The sequence below is a fragment of the Seriola aureovittata genome, chromosome 17, assembly GCF_021018895.1.
Source record: "Seriola aureovittata isolate HTS-2021-v1 ecotype China chromosome 17, ASM2101889v1, whole genome shotgun sequence".
In the NCBI taxonomy this organism is placed as follows: domain Eukaryota; kingdom Metazoa; phylum Chordata; class Actinopteri; order Carangiformes; family Carangidae; genus Seriola; species Seriola aureovittata.
This window is the reverse complement of record NC_079380.1, coordinates 19837582-19858887: the sequence shown is the minus strand read 5'-3', so window position 1 is coordinate 19858887 and position 21306 is coordinate 19837582. Positions and strand designations below refer to the sequence as shown.

Below are 21306 nucleotides of genomic sequence, written 5' to 3'. Positions count from 1 at the left end.
TACTCGAGTACTTAAAGCTTTACTTCACTACATTTCAGAGGGATGTGTACATTTTACTCCACTACATTTATCTGACAGCTATAGTTACTAGTTACCTTCAGACAAAAAATTTTAATTAAAAAAAAAGTGAATACGTTTTTAAAATGTTAATTATCTTTAAAGATTTGTCCTTTACAAAGAGCCGTATCTAGTTGAAGCACTTTCACTCCTGATGCTATTATTCAAGTCTTAAGTCCAAACAGGTAAAATTAACCAATATATATCTCTCTCTTCTTTACTCTGACTTCTGCTTGTAATACAGCACTTTTACATTGTGGTGCTTTCAAAAAAAAACAAAAAAAACAAAACAAAAAAACTGCTGCAATTTCAAAACTTGCCCACCTGTTTTTGGTTTTTCGTACTTAAGTTGAGCCCCAGAGGGAAAAATACTGCAACTATTCAATCTAATTTCAATAGAAAAAAATATTTCTATCAACAAAAACATATGGTGGTGCTTTCTTACGGAGGCAGAATGCTTTCTCTTTGGCCGTAGTGCATTTCTCATGCTCTAAATTTACATACACTTTTTCAAAATATTGTAAATCATTCGCACTTATTTTCATATCTCATTTGCACATCCAGCATATATGGTCTTACACTGCTGTGCAGATTTACAGATTGTAAACTGCAAACATCTGTTGGCTCATAAATATGGAAGAAGAACCCGAGTCATTTTCAAGCTCAAGGGGGTTTTTCAAGTTTTCTCTTTATATTCATTGGTTTGTTTCGTTCTCTGCAATATGCTGTATATTTCAAACTATTTTTTAATATTCAGCTCTTTTATCAGTGTCTTTCTGTCACTGCTGCTGCAGTGACTTTGAATTTCCCACAGGGATCAATTAAAGGGCAGATTAGTTAATTTTTAACATGATTCCTACCAGACGCTAGAAGACTAAGTCACCCTCTCACATCTAAAGATAATGTGTTAGAAGTCATAGACTTTTTTGTCTCACACTAGAAGATTTTGTAAAGACTGGGTAAGTAGAAGAAGCAGAAGAAGAAGAAAGAAACAAACACTATAACAGTGATGATCTGCCTCTGGAGTTTGTGGACTCTTTGTTGTTCTTAATCTTCATAGCGTCGTTTTACTTAATTGGGAATTAGCTGCCATTCAGGCTAACAAAGACTCAAAACAAGATGCGAGAGATTTAAACTGGTGATATGCCCAGTGAAATAAAGACTAAAGAGAAAATCATGTTCATTTGATGGATTACCCAACTCTAGCAAATTAAAACTTGTTGAAGTTATTTGTCATAATTTAGAAGAACAGAAAGCAGCTTTTCGTGAAGGGACAGAAACAAAACCTTGTATCTGCAACAGAGTGGCCTGGAGGATTTGTGATTCGATGATTGACGAGGACGTTTTAAATTAACTGTGAATAGACCGACACTGAAAATGTGAGAGGAGAGAAAACTGGTTGGGTAACAGGATCCTGTTGGAAGGTGGGAGCTTTGTTTCAGCATTTTTGAAGCCAAAAACACAAGAGCAGCAGTTTAAGGATTCGACTAAACAGTGTTTTCTACCCCGACAAGCTTCAAATGCTAGCATATTCAGCTAACTAGCTTACTACCAACAGTATCCACCTAATGTCACCTCCAGCCCCAAGAAACACTGTGAATGTTTGAGTGACGTTTTCAACATGGACAACACCAACACACAGATTTGTGTGTTATTATTACTTCAAATAGTTTGTTCTTGTTCATTATAGAAACTTAGATGAAGTTCAGACCATATTTTCAGACACGTTTATACAAGAGTGTTGATTTTGTTCACTTAGTTTTTCTTGCCGCTGTGTGTATATCCATGTTTGTACGTGGCGTGCGTCTGTTCGGCGCAGTGTTATCTCAGCTGCAGGTTCCAACTAGCGGCTTACGTTCAGCTCCAGCTCAAATATAGTTTGGAATCCGGGGCTGGCAACTTACTCAAGCACAAGTGTTTATGGTAAAGAGGAAACTGTGAAAAATGATCTGTTCAAATTATAAAAGGTAAGGCTTTTTTCTTTTTTAACAGATTCCCATAGTATCGATCATTTACAGAGGGTGAAGACGCCACACGTTTGCGTGGATTTGATTGGTTTAACTGGTGGTTCATAGAGATCTCTGCTTCCTTCATTTATAGAAAATCACAGGAAGCCAGGAGCAGGATGACGGCCCTGGTTGCAGCGGATAGTCTTGATGTATTTACTGTAGAGCAGAGCCTCTGTAAGTGGAGATCATGCCCACATACTGTAACGAAGCCTGCCAAGGACGTGATGTCCATCTACGTTCCAATCAATGTGCCCGTATGCAGACTGAAAGAACTGAAGACAGGAAGAGTTGGTGGAGAGACTTATAGGACCCAAGACAGGCTGAGAGGATGAAGCAGACACTGAGGGATGAAGAACAAACTAGGTCAGAGAAAGTGAAGCAAGAGGATGTGAAAGAGAGAACGCCACAGTCAACAGACGCAAAGGAGGTGAGAGACAGGTGAGAAACGGAGACCAAAATAGAGTGACAGCGAAAGGAGGAGGAGGAAAGAGAAGATGAGTCGAAAAGAATAAGAGATGGCAACTACAGAAAAGAATGAAGAAAAGAATGTGATCTGTGTTCTAGCTTCATTTCGTGCATGTATTATGTGCGTGCAGACACGTGTGACGAGTTTGTTCTGTTGTTTGATTTCACCGACAGACGGGAGGCAACAGGTCACAGAAAAGTTTCCTTGGCCTCAAGTGAAAAAGACTCTCCCCATGTGTCCTTGCAAATGAATGATGAAACTGAACGTATGTACTGTATGCACAGAGCATTACACTGCTGGGAGACTCAGGGTGATATGACAATAAGCCAAGAGTGCTTTCATTGTATAGACTTTGTAGACTTTCCATTCAACAGAGTCTCTTTCTTGTGTTTAACCCTGAACTTAGGTCAAAAGCTGCTTTAATGGTCATATATATATATATATATATATATATATATATTATATATATATATAGCAATATTGTTTTTTTTTTTGAGACGACTGTGAGAAATGACTGTCGCTGGAAGGTTTAGGTTTGAACAGCGATACTTTATCTCCAGCACAAATAAAACGCCAAAGTTCAAATACAGTTTTCACTCATTAGTAGCATCGTCTACCCAGGAAGCATTTCATCCGCGTTCCCCAGTCGTCTATTTCATGCACGTCTGACAGAACACACTAATGCATAGCCACAGTCGGCCTCTAAATGTTCCCACAACACAGGTGACCTGGAAGTTGTTGAGTATTACTTGAGTCAAACTTTTGACTCCACATTTCTATGAAGTACACGTTATTTTGAAGGAAAGCTTTTAGTCAGCGGAATGAATTTCATTTCATTTTCTAAAATATGACAGACGATACGCTGCGTTGGTCCCAGGAGAACAACCAGTCGCAGGCATGCTCCCACACTGTCGGCCACGTTGTGCTGCTGCATTTTAGAACAGTTCAGTTTGAACCTGTCGGTGTCCTGACGTTAGATAAAGATGAGGCAGAATATTTTTCACCAGGTCTTATCTTAAGTCCATGTTTGAAATTTTAGAAATAAACGAATTCCTTTCATTTCAAAAAGGTTTGCCGTGTTTGCCACGACCGTAACGCTGATTTCCTCACCGCCGACAGAGATCTGCTGTCCAGCTTCAGAGAGAATGTCGAGGTAACGTTTGTTTACTTCCAGATAAACCTTTGAGCAAATTAAGGCCGTAGCATATTCTACAAGCTTTTTATTCTACAGCTTCCACACGTAGGTCAGTACATTCAGCAGCTTGTTTCAGAATCAAAGGCACTAATAACAAGATTAGCAATCAAGTTAAGTTATGATTCCTGGGCTGAAACTCCAACCATGGATGGGTTTGTTACTGATATACAGTAGGTACAACACATTACTTACTGTTTATTTCTTTTGACATTTACTTCCATGTTCTCTGCGACTGTAGGAGGCTGGATGATGCATCAGATCTACGAAATGCCTCTCAGCAACAAAAACAGGCTCTGCGTTGCTACAGGGTGTAATACTCATTTATCCTGCAATGCAGCTTCTGATGTCAAACCCAGGGATCAAAAGAGACTGATAATGATTCAGAGTTTGATTGTTTGTACAATTTACAGCTGCAAGTCACACATTAGGCCATTATCGACAGTATTGCTCGGCTCAGTCAAGGGCTTGTTAGTGTCTTTCTGGATATACTGATCAGTACTGAGATTAGTCTCCCAAGTGTTCTGGACCCTGATGTGCAGACTGAACGTCCTCAGAGGTTTTTTTTTTTTTTGTTCTCTGCTGCAGCTGGTGAAAAGCAATTTCCATAAAAGCAGGAGATGTGTTTGTTCTGCGGTGTTACAGACACACACAGCACACTGTTCATTCCAAGTTCATTTCAAATGTGTTGTTTTCTGTCGTGCTTTACATTTTATCATCCAGAGCAGTTTTGTCTCTGCTTGCCATTTCGGTCTTGTTGTTTTCGTTTGACTTGAAGTGAGATATTTTTAGGACATCCCAGACTGTCCCTTGTTTTTTTTTTTTTTTTTTTTACATCTCATAGCTATGAATTAATGAGTTTCCTTTGTGTGCAGAACAATGGATGTTATGTGCAGTTGTCATATATGAGAGATATCCAGTGCCTATCACCTCCTCCGCTGTCTGACTAAATTAATTAAGTATTCACTGCCTTTAACAGGACACACCTAAGTCACCACTGACGTTTTATGACCTGCACGCAACATGATTTAAAACTGTGAATTCTTGTGGCAAATCTATTCAATATTCAACTTTGACCTGCAAATTTTCACCACTGACTGATAGCGATGCGTCTCAACAGCGTTTTCCTTTGAGGAGATGGAGAGCTGCAGAGTTCTTTCGTATCTTGGAGAGAGCACGACAACAGGCAGAACAATCCAACAGAGAATTTGTGGATGGACTTGAAAAGATTGTTTACTCATGACTCCCGTGTAACCTGACAGAGCTTTAACAGCCAGACAAGAAGAATGAGGAAACGCGGGAGGAAAGCTGATAGATAGATATCCACATAGACTCAGCATTGATCAGTGTCCAAAAGCCACATTAAACCTACTTTGATTCAAGGCTGTAAGACAATAAAAAATAAAAGCTTCCAAGGGGTGTGTGTGTGTGTGTGTTTGTGTGTGTGTGTGTGTGTGTGTGTGTGTGTGTGGGGGGGGGGGGGGGGGCAGCACTTTTTATAGACCAACAATAATACATCTCATATTACATCATGGAGTCAGTTTGGGATTACATGAAGAGACAGACGCGGCTAAATCAGCCTAAATACAAAAAAAAAAAGAAAAAAAGAACTGTGGCTGGTTCTCCGAAATGCTTGGAACAGCCGACCTGCCAAGAACCTTTAGAACCCGTCAGTGTCCCTCTTGGGTTTTTTCTATTCACTGCACCGATAACTCATGCTTTTGCAAAGTCAAGACGATATTTGTCTCGTTTTCCCATTAATGTATGAGAGAGAGAGAGAGAGAGAGAGAGAGAGAGAGAGAGAGAGCGCCCAACCCTAGGGCACAATGTGTGGAATTAACTGATAAATAAACACTATTCATGGCATTATTTTTGGAAGTATCCTCAACTTACCTTTAGTGTGTTTAAATTTTACACAGTGCTCTTCATCTAACTAAAGGCTACCATGACTGGATTACATTCCCGCTTCATTCCGGTTTAAACTTAGCAACAGGGGAATGAAATAAACAAATAAACTATAATAAACAAAAGTCATGGGAGGAAAAACATCCACCGGCCGAACGCACATCCATTTCACATACAGTGTATTAAACAAATGTTAGGTTCTTCAAATCAAATCAATTCTTCCATACTCCTGGTTTCCTGTTGTAGTGTCGCTGTCATGATACGGCGCTGACACACTGGCGTAACAATGTTGGTCTGAAGGTTTTTGTTGCATGATGCACAATAAAAAAAACAAAAACACACAGGAAAACACAAACACAGCTGCTGTTTGCAATGGTCCAGTGGTCAAGTGATACAGAGCATACGCTTTAATTTTGCAAAGAGGCACGCAGCAAAAAAAAAAAAAAAAAAAAAAAAAACTGCCTATTTTATGTGGCTGACCTATTTTAAAAGAAAGTGATATCATGCATGTTTTAACAGGGATGTTCTGGTCAACGATTCAGAGACAGGATGGAAGAACAAGGAAGAGAGTGCTTATAAAAAAGATTTCAAATTGCCCCGTTTGCAACTACCAATTAAGTAAGTAAAGAAGCTGGATGCATTATAAAAGTAAAACCCAAAGAAAAGAAAATGACACAACGCTGGCAATACAGCAAAAGAACAAGGAGCTGCAAATCCTAAAGAGCCCTGAAAGATAAGTTAATATATAAGATATTATAAGGGAGTTTTTCCTCTCCATTGTCGCCCAGTGCGGCTCATTGTGGGAACTGGTGGGTTTCTCTATAATGTTGAAAGGTCTTGACCTTACCCTGTAAAGTGCCTTGAGACAATGTATATCATGATTTGTCACTAAACTGGATTGAACTGAATAAATATTTAATGGTGGCTTCACAGATGCCAGGCGGAAGTATTCTGTAAACTAGCATATAGTTTAGTTAGTAGTTTACATTTAGTACAATATCTGAGCACAGTCTGTGTAACTCTGGCTCATTTACCACTTGCATATAAGTAGCTAAACGTATGTTTCTACTGTTTCCCTTTTCTCCTTTACTCTATATCAACATCTTCTTCAAGAGTCTGCATTAAATGTGGAGCTGCAAAGCTACATCCTGCCTCTCGTGGCTCTGTTTCACTTTGAAACACCATTAGGACGACAGTGCAGGCCCCATGTGCCCTTTAATGCGGCAGAACAACTGGGCCACTTGGCAGTATGAGTGACCACATACACAGTCTTCAACAAGCCGTCTGATTGGTCCAAGAATGTCCATGTTTCTATACAAGACTGGGCCAGACAGCGAGCCCCACACACACACACACACACACACACACACACACACACACACACACACACACACACACACACACACACACACACACACACACACACACACACACACACACACACACACACGAGTGTTTGAGCCTGTACTGGCACACAAACAAGACAGTGATCTGATTAGCTGACGCAGGCTCTGCATTACATACCTTACCGCATATCTGAGCCACAGGTGGCGGAGGAAGGTAAGTGCATTGCCATGGCAACACAAAGCAGAAGGCGGGAACAAGTTATGGCTCTATGATGTGGGGAGACTGTTAATGATGGAGGGTAACGTGCGACTCCATCGCCGAGGCAGGTGACGGAGGGAGAGGATAGAGGGTGTCTGAGGTGACGGCTCGGACGAAGCTGGTGTCTCTCTCATCATGTTCCCTCTTTTCCAAGCTCTACCTTCCATCTCTAGTTTTTCTCTTGTTTCTCGTAATCTCTCCTTTGTTATTTATGTCTCACTGTCAGAAAGGGAACAGTTACCAAAGTCCCGAACCGCATCAGCAGATTTCAAAGAATAGAGTTATTATCATGCGGAAGCGCTGTGCATTACCTTCATGCAGGGATCTCAATAATCACCTTATGATGGACTGGACTGCCGGCTGAAATGTTCACATCTTCTTTTCGAAATGTCTTTTTGGTGCATGATTTAGATTTATCCAGTCAGATTTACAGGGGATTCATTTAATGTTTGGAGGTAGACTATTCCATTTAATTTCTTCCTTAAGATCCTTCCATTGCTGTTGCAACGTGAAGTCCATCTCTCGACAGTTAAAAGCAGCTGAGAAGCCATGATGGAAACCACGGCACAGACTCATCTATTTATATACAATTATATACTACTGAATCACACATAAAATACTGAATTCTTTTCAAGTTCATCATGACTGCAGACAGCAGTGCTTTGAGCCACATGGTAACATCAGCATGCTAACATGCTTACAATGACAGTCAGGTTTCACACACGTTTGACAAATTTTCAGGACTGAATACTCTGTGGTTTTTCTATATGTGAAAGGTCTGTATGTCCTAAGGGGAACATGAATGTGTCTACCTTATTGACTTAATGTCTGTTCATGACAGTCCATCCAGTAGTTGTTGAGATGCGTTACTATAAATCACAAATGTCAGCACTAGAGGGAAAGGTCACAGAAGTCACTAGAATTCGTCCTCTGGAGACCATGAATGTCTGTACTTCCCTCTCGTGGCTGCCCAGATATTTATTCAGTCTGGACCAAAGTGATGGACTCACCGACTGCCATCGTCATCCATACTGCCACACCAATGGCATTTCATAAGCATTCACTTCTCATTGCAGGTGTTTATCAAGTCTTCATCAGGCTTCAGGGTTCAACCTGGCCCAGAAAAAACTTCAAACAAAAACAACAACGAACAAACAAGCGACCGAGTTAAAAAAAAAAAAAAATCTCCAAAACTATGTCAGTCATTCATTATAAATCTGTGTTTCAATATTTGATGTGTGTTGGTGGCAGATGTTACTGTCACTAACGAGCTGCGTATCTGATTGGCTGCTGTGTTCTATACATCACTATGTGGAGGGGGCGCGGCTGTGCATCTTGGTGGCACGTACAGTACATTGGAACTGCTTAGTGGCATCAATAGATTAGGGATTTTGATCTAAACTGCTGACTGACTCTCTGGCCAACACATGGCTGGCACCGGGAAAAACACACAGCACACAGACAGCAGCTCGTGTTTAGAGCAGTGGATCAGTGTTATATACACCTGACCGCTTGAAAAATGAATAACACAGAAGCATTTTAAAAACATTTCATAGCAAAAGAGTTGCGTAATTTAGCTGCTAGTTGAAGTTAATGTTTTTTTGTTAAAGATGGCACTGGTACTTTCTGAAATGAATAACTGTAACGTTTTGTTTAATAGTGACAGTTACTTTGGCTTGAGATCAACTCACACACATTACGTAATCTAAAACAGTTGTGTATAATGTAACGTCGGCTAAAGTTTCAGAGCGTTTTAACTGTCCACTCCAACTACGGTCCACTGAATGTGAACAACACTAAGAAACGCGTCATCATCTGCACATGATTTAATTTTACAGCAGACCAACTGCTGCAGGAGCATATCCGTATTACAGTTATCAATTTAACATGAGTCCTCTGTATTCGCCCCCTGCTTGATGCTGCTATCAGACTTTAGGTACAGTATGCATGGTGCTTACTAGCTGATGTGCACTGTGAGCTTGACTCGACACACACATACCACTTAGTGTCTTGAGCTAAAATGTTCCACTTTACTCTCAACAGACCAAAAAACCTTTCTGCTGCAATTTCCGTCTTCTTTACAACTCGTCTCTCCTCTCTTGAGCCTTTGTGAAGATCATGGAGTCGTGAACAACTCAATCATTTGCAGCCACTATCTTCTGAAGCCTTTTACTGAGTTGCCTTGAATGTTACTTTGTCCTCATTTTAGTTTGTTCACAGTCTCTGATACACTGACTTACCTTGTGGATTCATTGTTAAGATATATGTCAGTTAATAAGGATATTACAGGTTGCAATTTGAGTTTGTTGATGGGATTTTTTTCTTTTGCTTGACTTGACCCTTATTTTGATATAAGATAGTAAAAAATGTGTAATATGTCAGGAATAAAAAAAAAAAACTAATTGCAAATCTTTTTGAAATACTTCTGAGAAATAAAATCCTCAAGGTAAGTGACCATAAATGTGGGCTATGACTTTATTTTATTAGAGTTGTCAAGCCAAACGTTGACAACTATTGATATGCATCAAATGAAGCATTAAAGGTCCCATATTGTATAAAGGTAGATGTCCATGTCTTCTTTAATTATAAAGCAGGTCTAGGTTCTATATTAATACTGTGAAAGTATCAAAGACACAGAGATACCACGGAGAAATGCACACAGCCTGTATTCAGACACTGATCCTTAAAAACGAGCCGTCAGGACTTCTGTAACTTTGTGATGTCACAACAAAGCAGTCCCCACTCTCAGCCGTGCCCCATTGAGATGGTTTTTTGTTCTTAAAACCACAAATATATCTTCTCATGGACCAACACTTCAAATAAAGCACAGGAAGTGTAAAATATAGGACCTTTAAAGTTTCTCAAAGAATAGCATTTGAGTTGAAAATGCTCACATCCTCTTTTTGTCTATTTGTTTGTTTGTTTGTTTGTAAAATGGACAAATAGGCTTAATCCCTCTTCCACTTCCCAGAGGTCATTCTTCCTCTCTCAGCAAGATAAATATTGATTGCTATGTTCATATATCACTCAGTCAGGGTTTGCTTTAAGCTGCTAACTTCCCCAAGGCCTGTTGTTTGAGCTCCATTCTGTATTTCTGCTTGAGGTTTCTTTGCTCACATGTACGTTGCAGGAGAGTTTACATTCAGTTAATGACCTTTACTGCACAGTGCTCCTTGCCTCTCTCTTAATACCCTGTCTGTCTCCACTCTATGATCTAATAAGGCAGAAATGCCAGTTAAATGTCAGTTAGTGACATAAAGAAATTAAAAAAAAAGAAAAGAAAACTAAAAGTATTTTTCTTTTGTGGTTGATATAAAATGGCAAGCGGCTCTTACTCATCCCCACTACATCACTGATATATTCTTTACACCTTAGTCTTCAGAGCCTCCTGCTACTGAGGAGAAGAATGAGAGGAAAGCATGCTGATAAACAAGCAGAGGAAATAAGAAAACACAACTCACCACTGCATTCTTCTCTTTACTCGTAATGCTCGTTTCCCTCCTTTTCTCTCCGCTGTCACAAGGTATAGATCTTCAGTGTTTACGCTTTTGTCTTTTTCCTTGGTTTGTAGTTCAATCTGCCAGCAAGTTTTTTTATTCTTTGCCTCTTCTAAAGCTGATGAGGGTCCCAAGAACTTCTCCTGCTCTGTGGGTAGCTTTACTTCTCCTGAGGCTTCACAGGATGAAGGGGAAGCTCAAGGCAGGAGGGAGGGAAGTGTGGGGTGTGGTGGGGGGTGTGTGTGGGGGGGTGAGAAACTTTTGAGTCTCTTCTGGGATCCCCAAAGGCTTCGTGGGCAATTGCCGATTTATGCTACTGCTTAGATCACGAGGCTCATGTGTGATGTGACGTCGCTGTGGAGCAAATGAAGTGAAGTCGCCTGCCAAGCCGTACTCCCGAGTCTGTCTCTCTTCTTCTCTGGAGGCCTCCTTGGCTACTGTTGCTATACGCCTGCCTCTAAGGCAAATGGAAGATGCTGCAGTGAGTCGGGTAGAGTGAAGCACCAGGCTGGTAAGCACGTTACCTGCTGGGTAGACTGAGCACCAGGACAGTGAATGCTGTAACTGAAAAGTTCCTTTCTGTTTTTTCCTTGACTTGAGTGTCTAGAAGCTGTGTGTGTTGAGGTATATGGTTGCCAGGAGGCTATTGTGAGTGTGTAGCTGCTTTTCTGGCAATATGACCCTTTTCCTTTCCGGTAATAACTGAGCCCGAGGTTCAGGCTACAAGTGTGGATCAGTACAATTCAGGCAGTGAGCAGGTCTGAGCTGGCAGGTGGTAGGAGGTCCAAGGTCATTGCTGGTCATCACTGTTACAGTGGGGAGAGCTTGAGAGGCAATACAGGTTGTCACGTTAACAGCAGTGAGAGGTCACAGGTGTGTTTTTGCTGCTGTGGTCCGGTCGCTGGGTTGGCTGTTTCGGTGGAGGAGGTAGGCAGTGGGAGAAAATCCCTGAGGTAAATGGAGAAATGTTGCACGAAGAGAAGAAAAAGAGGAACTGATAGCAAATAATAAAATTGCTTTTTTTTTTTTTTTTTTTTTCCTTTTCTATTTCTCTGGGAGGTAGACAGCTGAAGAGGTTCTCTGTGACTGGGTCAGAGGACGAGGAGAGGACGGCGGGAGGTCAAACTGTGCTCTATCAATCTTTTTCTGTCTTACGTCTTTTGAAAAAGAAGAATGCTCCAGGTTTGATGGTGTCCATCGGAAATAGTCGATGCTCGGCTCTGCCTCTCAACATGTACAGGTAGGTTTCTTCAGGGGCTCCACCTGTGGAAAAGACAAAAACAACAGCAGGTTAGAATATGACCACAGCACAATATTGTTTTTCGACTACAAGGGAAAATACTGGTAAGACACGAACCCCCCCAGTACTGAGGAGCGTTCAGTTACAAAATAGATGGACCACACAGATTTTCAGTGCATGTGGCCATAAACAAGATTAATATGAAAAGGAGTTGCTACCCTAGTGATATATTCAAGTATCTAGGGGTTTAGTTGCAGGATGATGTTAAATTGCATTGCAGCAAAAGTTGAGCTTGGTTTTTTGCCAGAGCCCCATTTGCATCCTGCTGTACCGACAGACTGGCTCCATTCAAATGAATGAGGGGAATGAGTTTTTTTCATGAAGGGTTGAGGTCGGTCTGACTGACAGGTCGATGTGCTCAGACATCCTGAAGGTGCCGAGAGTACCTCCTCCTGCACTTTGAAGGAGGTGATTCGGAAACCTCCTGGATGAGAAGGTATTCTAACTGGGAGGAGACCCGAGGCAGAGCTCGACACACACAAGGGATTATATATCCCAGCTGACCAGGAATGCGTCAGGTTCCCCTGGGAGGAACAAGAACATGTAGTAGGGGAAATGGGCATCTGGGAAATTTTGTTTCCACTGTGAACGGGATAAGTGACAGAAAATGAATAGATGAAAACTTAAAAAAAGAACATAAACAGTTTATCGGCATCTGTTTGATATCAAAGCGGCGGCAGAACGCGCTGGCACTTAAAAAGAGTGACAAACAGCAGGATAAAGGCATCATAAGCTTGTTATTTTGGAATAAAAATAACTCTCACAAAAACCAGTGCAGAAGGTAAAACATTAGGTGATTTGAAAAGTCTGCATTGTCCGTCATTTATTGGGACCTAAAGAGGCATGAAAAGAAATCAGATCCTTCTCATATTCTAAATCATGACGGAGTTGGATTTTGTTCTTAACCCGTGTAATTTGGTCGAACACTTACATGTGCAGCATTAAGGTACAGTAGGAGTGGCAAAGTACTAAAACACTTCAGCACATACAGTATGTTAAACCGTCATGTCTCTGTGACTGTCTGCAAATGATATGCACACTATAGGAGGATTTCTTTTATGGCATGTACATGTTGTCAAAGGCATGTTGCACAAGAAAAGTGATTCATGCACAGGAGCAAAAAATAAAGCAACAGTGTGCAACTCTGCTCTGATCCTGCAAATGTCACAATGGTAAATAAACAAGCGCATAAAGTTCATCCTGCAATCAGAAAAGCTACAGTGCTGTTTCAGTATGCAAAGCAGTTACTGGGTGGAAAATCTATTGTTGGCAACCCACATTTGAATGCACACAATGCACGGAGACACACACACACACACACACACACACACACACACACACACACACACACACACACACACACACACACACATTCCCTGTTAATCTTCCTCCATCTGTGCAAGCTGCTCTTGGGTTGGGTCTCTGACAGACACACATAATTCTCTTTGTGTGACTGTCTTTCATAAAGGCAAACAAGTTAGGCTCATGCTGAAGACGCACGCACAGGTGGAGGTTCCATTATCCTGTAAGTGGTGACAACCAAAACAACCATGTGAGTCAAGGCCTGTCCTGACTGAGCCTCAAGCATTCTTCACCACACTGTTGTGGTGCTACTCGTCGACATTAATAGTGAAAAGTACGGACAGATACATAAACTCCTACGCTCACAAACTCGCCCTCACACACTCAAACAAAACTCATGTATTCAATTAAATTGAGGTTGATTAACACCCAGTTAAATTAGGAGAGAGTTAGTGCTGAGATATATATATATATATATATAAACATAATATATACATCAACAAAAAAGCTTGTATTTGCTCATCCACACCCCCCACAGCCATGGACAGATTAAGAGACAACGGACCTTTGTGGTCATTTTGTTTCCCTTTGTAGTTTTTGTGCTTCATGTGATTTGACTTTCCAACAAGAAACGTCATTTTACGCAGAGATTTGGTTCAGAGGCCTCTGATCCCGTGCAGTAACACATCCATGACACTAAAAGGGCAACTCACCTGCACCTTTTGACTCTGGTTGGGAAGGCACAAGGGGCGGCCAATCAAATTCACAGAGGGGGGTTGTACCACCTCCGGCCCCTGGCACTGCCACCCACACATACAGACACACAAACAGTAACAAAAGCCTGTTCAAAACCTCCACTCAGGGACTGAACACACCTTGAGTCCTGTACAGTATGTTACCTTGGTAACTGTATTGTGATAAGTCGAGGTTAGCACAAATGCCCATCTGTCCTCTTTCCCTCCCTTCACTTCTGTTTTGTGGCAGACGACAACAAACACACTTCTGGTCTCTTCCTCCTAAAACACAGACGTCTCTCAGGGAAACGAGGGAGACCTCAGCAGCGGGTCTAATTAAGCAACAGCAGGAAACAACAAATAAAAGAGACATCAAGATTAATCTCATGAAGGAAGACAGAACGAGAGACAGAGGGAGAGGGACGGGAGGAAAGAGCTATTTCATACAATATGCATCATTCTGTAACCGTGAGGGAAAATGACTTCCCTCCCCCATCAGTTACAGTGACAGATTTACTGTACAGGCTTGTTATCACTAGTGTACCAGAAATATGGTATGAGTGTCAGGACGTAAAAGAAACCATGAGTTGATGGCTGGTTGGCTGCCAAATTGGCTGCAGAGCAAAAGACCAGCCGTCACGAAATTAACAACCATTTGGCTGTCGGAAAGCGAGCAAAAGGGAGACGAGATGAAAAACAAATTATGAAAGGGGGGGAGGGGGGGCGCAACCTGGTGGCTCAGTTGTCTTAGAGACGTGGACCGTATCCAGATCCAGGACGTGTATTCAGGGCCTTTATAGCACGTCAAATAATTCCTCTCGGTCTCCTTTAAGACATTCAGGCTGATGAGTTTCAATACTTTTTCCAACTGTCAAGACGGTTTCGTGGAAATAGCAAAACCAATTACTGGATTGTACTAACAAGCATTGTGTGTGTGTGTGTGTGTGTGTGTGTGTGTGTGTGTGTGTGTGTGTGTGTGTGTGTGTGTGTGTCTAAATCCTGATGGAGCTCCACTGTTGTCCAATGACAAAAACACAACAGTGAACTCGGGGTAAACAATGGAAATTAAATCTGATACAGATATTTTCTTTCAGAAAGTGTAGCTGTCTGCAGAGTGAGGAACTGCCAAGATGGCGACGGTGAAGCAGCTCACTCTGAGCTTCAAAACCCCTCTTCAGAAACCTATGGGAGACGTCACGGAGGCTGCGTCCATCTTTACTTACAGTCTACGATGATGACATTAGCGCTTAACACCTTAAAGCACCTCTGTGGCAAAATAGCCCCAAAGAGCTGCTAGCATGGCTGTAGACTATGAAATGAAACACATGGTTACCACATGGTTACCACATATAATACCATAGTACAAAAAATATGGCAAAATATTTGATGTAGATAAATGTACATGATGTTATGATGCCAAACTGCCCACCCCAACTTGGACTGTATGTTAGGTCCCACATCCTTTTGCTTGAATAGTGTTGTTTTGGTTAAACTTATTAGTAAGTCATCAACAAATTTATCAACAACTGATAATGACTTAATCTTTAACAATATTAAACAAGAAAAATATGCCACATTTTTCACTTACAATAAAAATAATTGTTAGTTACAGCCCTGACATAGACTGTTTTTTTAAAATTATGTTCAATGAGAGAAAATAGGCTCGACAGGGTAGACAACCGTTTTTTAAATGGGGTTTTGACACTAAGACAGTCCAGGCCTATGATTAAAAAAAAAAAAAAAGATTAGACAAAGAGACAAAGATTTGTCTGTGAATGAAAAGGATCAAAAATCAAAAATTGAAAATCATTTTTCTGATCACAACCAAAGGAATATTTTCCAAAAATCTGTATTTATACTGATGATTTTTGGACTAAGGAGTGTGAGATTTTTAGGGCTGGTTGTCAATTAAGTGGGCTGACTGCCCGTCATTATTCTGTATCTTAACTGTGACCTTTGACCTTCGACCTGAGAGGTGAGCTAGGAAACCTAGGGAAGGGAAGTTATCCTCCAGTCATCCAGAAACGATAAGTGTTGTTCTTATTGTCTGTGAACCTGTTGACTTTTCTTCTGCTACCAAGAGACTGGCACACTGACCTGGAACGGGGTGCATGTGCATGTGGGTGTGTGTGTGTGTGTGTGTGTGGTGTGTGTGTGTGTGGTGAGCAGAGTGACTTGGCTGAGGCTCTGCTCTGCTGCTCTGTTCCAGTATTTTTGGCAGCAGGTAGGAATGAGGTCATAATGTATTTGTAACTGAGGCTATTTGTCATGACCCTTCTACATTTTTGGATGTGGATGGAGCCTAGAAAACACCCACCACCCCACCTACACACACTCTGCTGGGACAACTGTTGGTAACAACTGCTGGTGTGTGTGTGTGTGTGTGTGTGTCTCTGAGGGGGAGAGAGAGAGAGAGAGAGACCTTCTCTCTTCCCAGGCAGTGAGGAAGATGCAACACAACTCTGCACCAATCAGACCAAATAAAGCTTAATAAAATGTTTTACTTCAACAAGAGACACTTTTACTCCAGCATGCTAAAACAAACAAGAGCATAATCATTTTAATATCTGAAAATGTCTGTCCTTGTTCTTGCTTTTTGTTCTTTACTTTGGTATTTGGTAATTGGTAATTAGCTGGGCTGTAAAACTTGGATCCTATGCTTTGTTGGCAGAGGAGCAAGTAGGTATACAGTCCATATGAAACCATAGGGCAAAATAATGAAAGAAGGGCGTGTGATCCTATGGAACTGGCGAAGCCTGTTTAAGCCGCTGCTATAGGCTGATAACGTCCCCGCTCAGCTTTCATGTTGGGCTGGGTGTGGTGGTTCATGGTGTGGGTGAGTAATGAATATTTCTCTGACAGTATTCACATGTGACTCGAGCACTCCCACCATTGAAAGCTTGTTCCACTTTATTTGAAGGGTATTAAATCAGGGAGCACAGACGGAGCTGGCAAAGATTGCAAAAAAAAAAAAAGAAAAAAAAATTTCAAGGTAAATCAAACAGTCCCTATAATTATCTGATACACAACAATACTATCTCATTTTTGAACTACAATAGAAAATAGATCCAGTAACGATGTGGTATGATACGTTAAAAATAATAAGAATTTATAACAATAAATATATACACTACCAGTCAAAAGTTTTAGAACACCCTAATTTTTCCAGTTATTTATTGCAATTCAAGTCGTGCAAGTCCAATGAATAGCTTGAAATGGTACAAAGGTAAGTACTGAACAGCTAGAGGTTAAAAAAAAGGTTTGGTTACCCAAAACTGAAAAATAATGTACATTTCAGAATTCTATAAAAAGGCCTTTTTCAGGGAACATGAAGTGGGTTAACAATTTAAAGCTGTTCTGCAGCAATAAAGGTTGAATCAGCCTTGAAAGCTGGTGCTACTAATTCCTAAAGGTGTTCCAACTTTTCTTGATTACATACAACCCCCTCTGTCTGCATAAAAGCAGTGTTGGAACACACTGTGGTACCAGACCCTCATGAGCATCAGGTGAACAGTATTGTACTGCAGAAAGTAGTGTGTTGCTACAAAAATGGCGAGGAAAAAGGCAATTAACAATGGAAGAGAGACAGACCATCATAACACTTAAAAATGTAGGTCTTTCCTACAGGGAAATTGCAAAGAAAGTCAAGGTGTCAGTGAGTACAGTTTTCTTCACCATCAAAAGGCTCAGAAACTGTGGGAAACTGTGACAGGAAGCGGTCTGGCAGACCCAAAGCCACAACTGAATCAGAGAACAAGTTTCTGAGCGTTAACAGCTTGCGTGATAGGTGGCTCACAGGACAACAGCTTCAAGCACAGCTTAATAGTGGTCGTAGTAAGCAAGTCTCAGTTTCAACTGTGAAGAGAAGACTTCGAGCTGCAGGTTTGACAGGACGAGTTGCAGCACAAAAAAAGCCATTGCTAAGATGTCAGAATAAGACAAAGAGGCTCTCCTGGGCCACAAAACACCGCCATTGGACTACTGAAGACTGGAAGAAGGTATTATGGACTGATGAATCAAAATTTCAAATATTCGTTTCATCACGCAGGATCTTTGTACGCCGTCGAGTAGGCGAGAGGATGGTTCCACAGTGTGTGACATCAACTGTCAAACATGGAGGAGGAAGTGTGATGGTCTGGGGCTGTTTTGCTGGATCCAGGGTCGGTGACTTGTACAGAGTGAGCGGCACCCTGAACCAATACGGCTACCACAGCATTCCGCAGCGCCATGCAATACCCTCTGGTATACGCCTAGTTGGTCAGAGGTTCATCCTACAGCAAGATAATGACCCAAAACACAAGTCCAAGCTATGCCAAAACTACCTCAGGAAAAAAGAACAAGATGGTAAGCTTGAAAACATGGAGTGGCCAGCACAGTCTCCAGACTTAAACCCCATCGAGCTGGTTTGGGATGAACTGGACAGAAGAGTGAAAACTATACTATATCTTTGGATGTCATACCCCAGAGGCATTGCCGTGTTTGCTAGCTTGAAAGAGCAGTGTGAAAATGGCAGCAAAGGAATTCGTCTTTTGGATTAGCAGGTGTCATTCAGACAGTAAAAAAGGCATGTAAAGTTAATTTATTTGCACTAACTATATAGTAGGTAAAATACACACCTTGTTCAATTGGTTCATTTAAAAAAAATGAATGCCCTTTACCCTGGATTCTCTGAGCCATTCCACAGCAGGTTATCTGAACATGCACTATATATGTTTAATTTGCAATAGGCAAACATACAATTAAGTATATACTATATAAACAATGACGTTTACAACATTAAATAAATCATGAATAAATATTTTGGCTAAAACATGGCTTTTAATGGAGCAGTTCTTTCTGTTCTGTTCTTACTGTTTTCCCTAGAATTGGCACCTAATTAAATAGTGTAGCTCTTCCCAGGAAATATTAGGGAATTGATGAGTTATTTATGAGGAGATAACAGCCCCATAAACTAAATGCTAATAAATTGAAATCAAGCAAAGCTGAAACACTAAGACACTTTACACAACAAATTATGCAAATTAGCCATGTGATATTTTGAATAGAAAACTGTTTTATTGTGAGAAGAACATTCACTTTATAAAAACTGCTGCAGGTTGAAAAAGGTTTAACATTTCTTATTTGCACAACAGAAACGTGTGTAAAACTGAAAGGAAACAGTTCATGGTCTTAATATTTATAGCTCAATAAAATAATGTACAATTTAACTCGTTTTGCCGCAAATTTCCACTAGAAACCTTAAAAAAAAATGGATTTTTGGCTTCCAAAAGGACAGAAAAAGTTTGAGAACCACTTTGATTAGTGATGTTAAGGTTTGCATTTACATTTAAAGAGGTTATAACATGCCGTCTGAGCAGCGCTACTTCTTCAGGTCAGACCAGCAATTCAGTGACTTGGTATCTTAGACGAAATCTGAGTTGCACAATTTTTAGGAAAATGTCAGTGGGTGCTGCTGTAGAACAGGTCTACGGTGGAAGGAGTAGGGGTCACCGGGGTCTTAGAAGAAAATGGCTACCACATGCACTCTGTCACATCCTTACAGTCACATATATCAAAAAGAAAAGAAAAGAAAAACAACAGACATTCAGGTCTTCATAATGCTGGAAATGATAAATCACGAATGCATCAGAATCTAGCTCAAGTCTAATGTGAAGATATCCATTATATACGTTTTAATATTCCAGTCACGTCAAGCCTGTCAAGTGTGGAGTTCATCTCCCACTGTGTGGTTCATTAGGACACACTCAGTGCGGTTCATAAACTATGTGAAAATACATGCAATTTGAATGAAAAGAGGGAAATCGGTATGTTGGTTATGACACATGAGCAGCCCGAGCTAACAGAGTACAGGGTCTGAGTGCACTGATGTGAAGAAGCTGAGTAAGGCTTAATGATGAGAACAGAAAGATGATCTATAGGACAGTGTGGAAACAGAGCAGCGTGTCTGATTATCAGTCCAGCCAGGATGACGAGTAATGAGTTCAGCTGGAGAAACCATTATAATTTTGAATTTTACAGTAGTGTCATGCAAATGAAGGATCTATCTGGTACAAATACAGGAGCTTTAATGAAGATCTAACAATTTCATTAATTCACAGACAGATGCCCCCTGTGATACTGATTTAATACTCAAAAACTTTACCACAAAATGAAAGAGCTCACAAATGTAAAATATCTTGCTTTCTTAATGAAAAAATCTCCAGAAAGGCTGGAAATCACTGAAAATATTATCCAGTGTGTGTGTGTGTATGTGTGTGTGTGTGTGTGTGTGTGTGTGTGTGTGTGTGTGTGTGTGTCTGTGTGTCTCTATTTTCCATTGGTTTTTTATGCTCCACTGCCTCCCCAACAGCAGACTAGTTTTCTTGAAACAGGCACGTTCACCTGATCTACAGTCAAATTACAGCCAGTTATGTGGAAATGTCTCATGGGCTGACGCACCGACAGGGCATGACAAATACAATTAACTCTGATAACCGGTATTAATGTTTTCAATTTATTCAAAGCTACAACCTTAAAATTATTAAAAACTTTCAAAGCTTTATTAATTGAATAGTTTTTTTTGTGCCACTTGGAAGCTGAAGCAGACACTGAAAACATGACACTGACCAATGATAGTCTTCTAAATTTGATATGGTTAGCTATGGTATGACGTTATTAGCTAGCAGCAACATCCAGCCACACACGGAGCAACATTAGCATTTATTTGGTGTTGTGAAAGTAGCTCAACACCGGGCAAAACCCTCAGCACCACAGTTTTGTAGTTACACACAAAACAAGTTAGCTGCTTGTTAACAGCTCTTCAGGTTAGCTGTTTTTTAACGCTAACTTGATATGCTAATATTTTGTTGCTTTAAAAAGGCAAATTAATTTTCTGGCCACAAGCTGAAAACAGAACATTAACATAGCATCACCTTATACAGATGTTACAGCGAATGTGTAAGCAAACGGTTACCCGAGCCCCATAGGTTGTTTGTGCAAACTTAGGAACCATAGTTACGTTTTATTGTTAGGTGACCTCTAGCAGTCAGTTTTTACCTGTATTTCAGTGGCCGTGGTTAAATGATGAAATATTAATGGGAAGTTAAAGCTGGAGTAGGTAATACTGGAGATACTAGCATGAGTTAGTCAAATTTTGAAACTCCCACCCCTTCCCTTCAGGTATCCCTCCAAAGCCACTCCTCCAAAACTGCTGGAGTCGACACAAGAGTGTAGCCCTCCATCAGAAATACAGCCACGAAT

At 40.8% G+C, this 21306-nt stretch overlaps 1 protein-coding gene across 2 annotated transcripts in view; it reads right to left on the bottom strand.

Annotated features, from left to right (window-relative positions):
- The window catches only part of LOC130185693 (thyroid hormone receptor alpha), a 105566-nt gene that overhangs the window by 54178 nt on the left and 30082 nt on the right, over positions 1-21306 (bottom strand). For both annotated transcript variants that reach the window (XM_056402290.1, XM_056402292.1), the window contains exon 3: positions 10696-11994. The gene's annotated coding sequence lies outside the window, so the exon portion shown is untranslated. The remainder of the gene's footprint in view (positions 1-10695; positions 11995-21306) is intronic.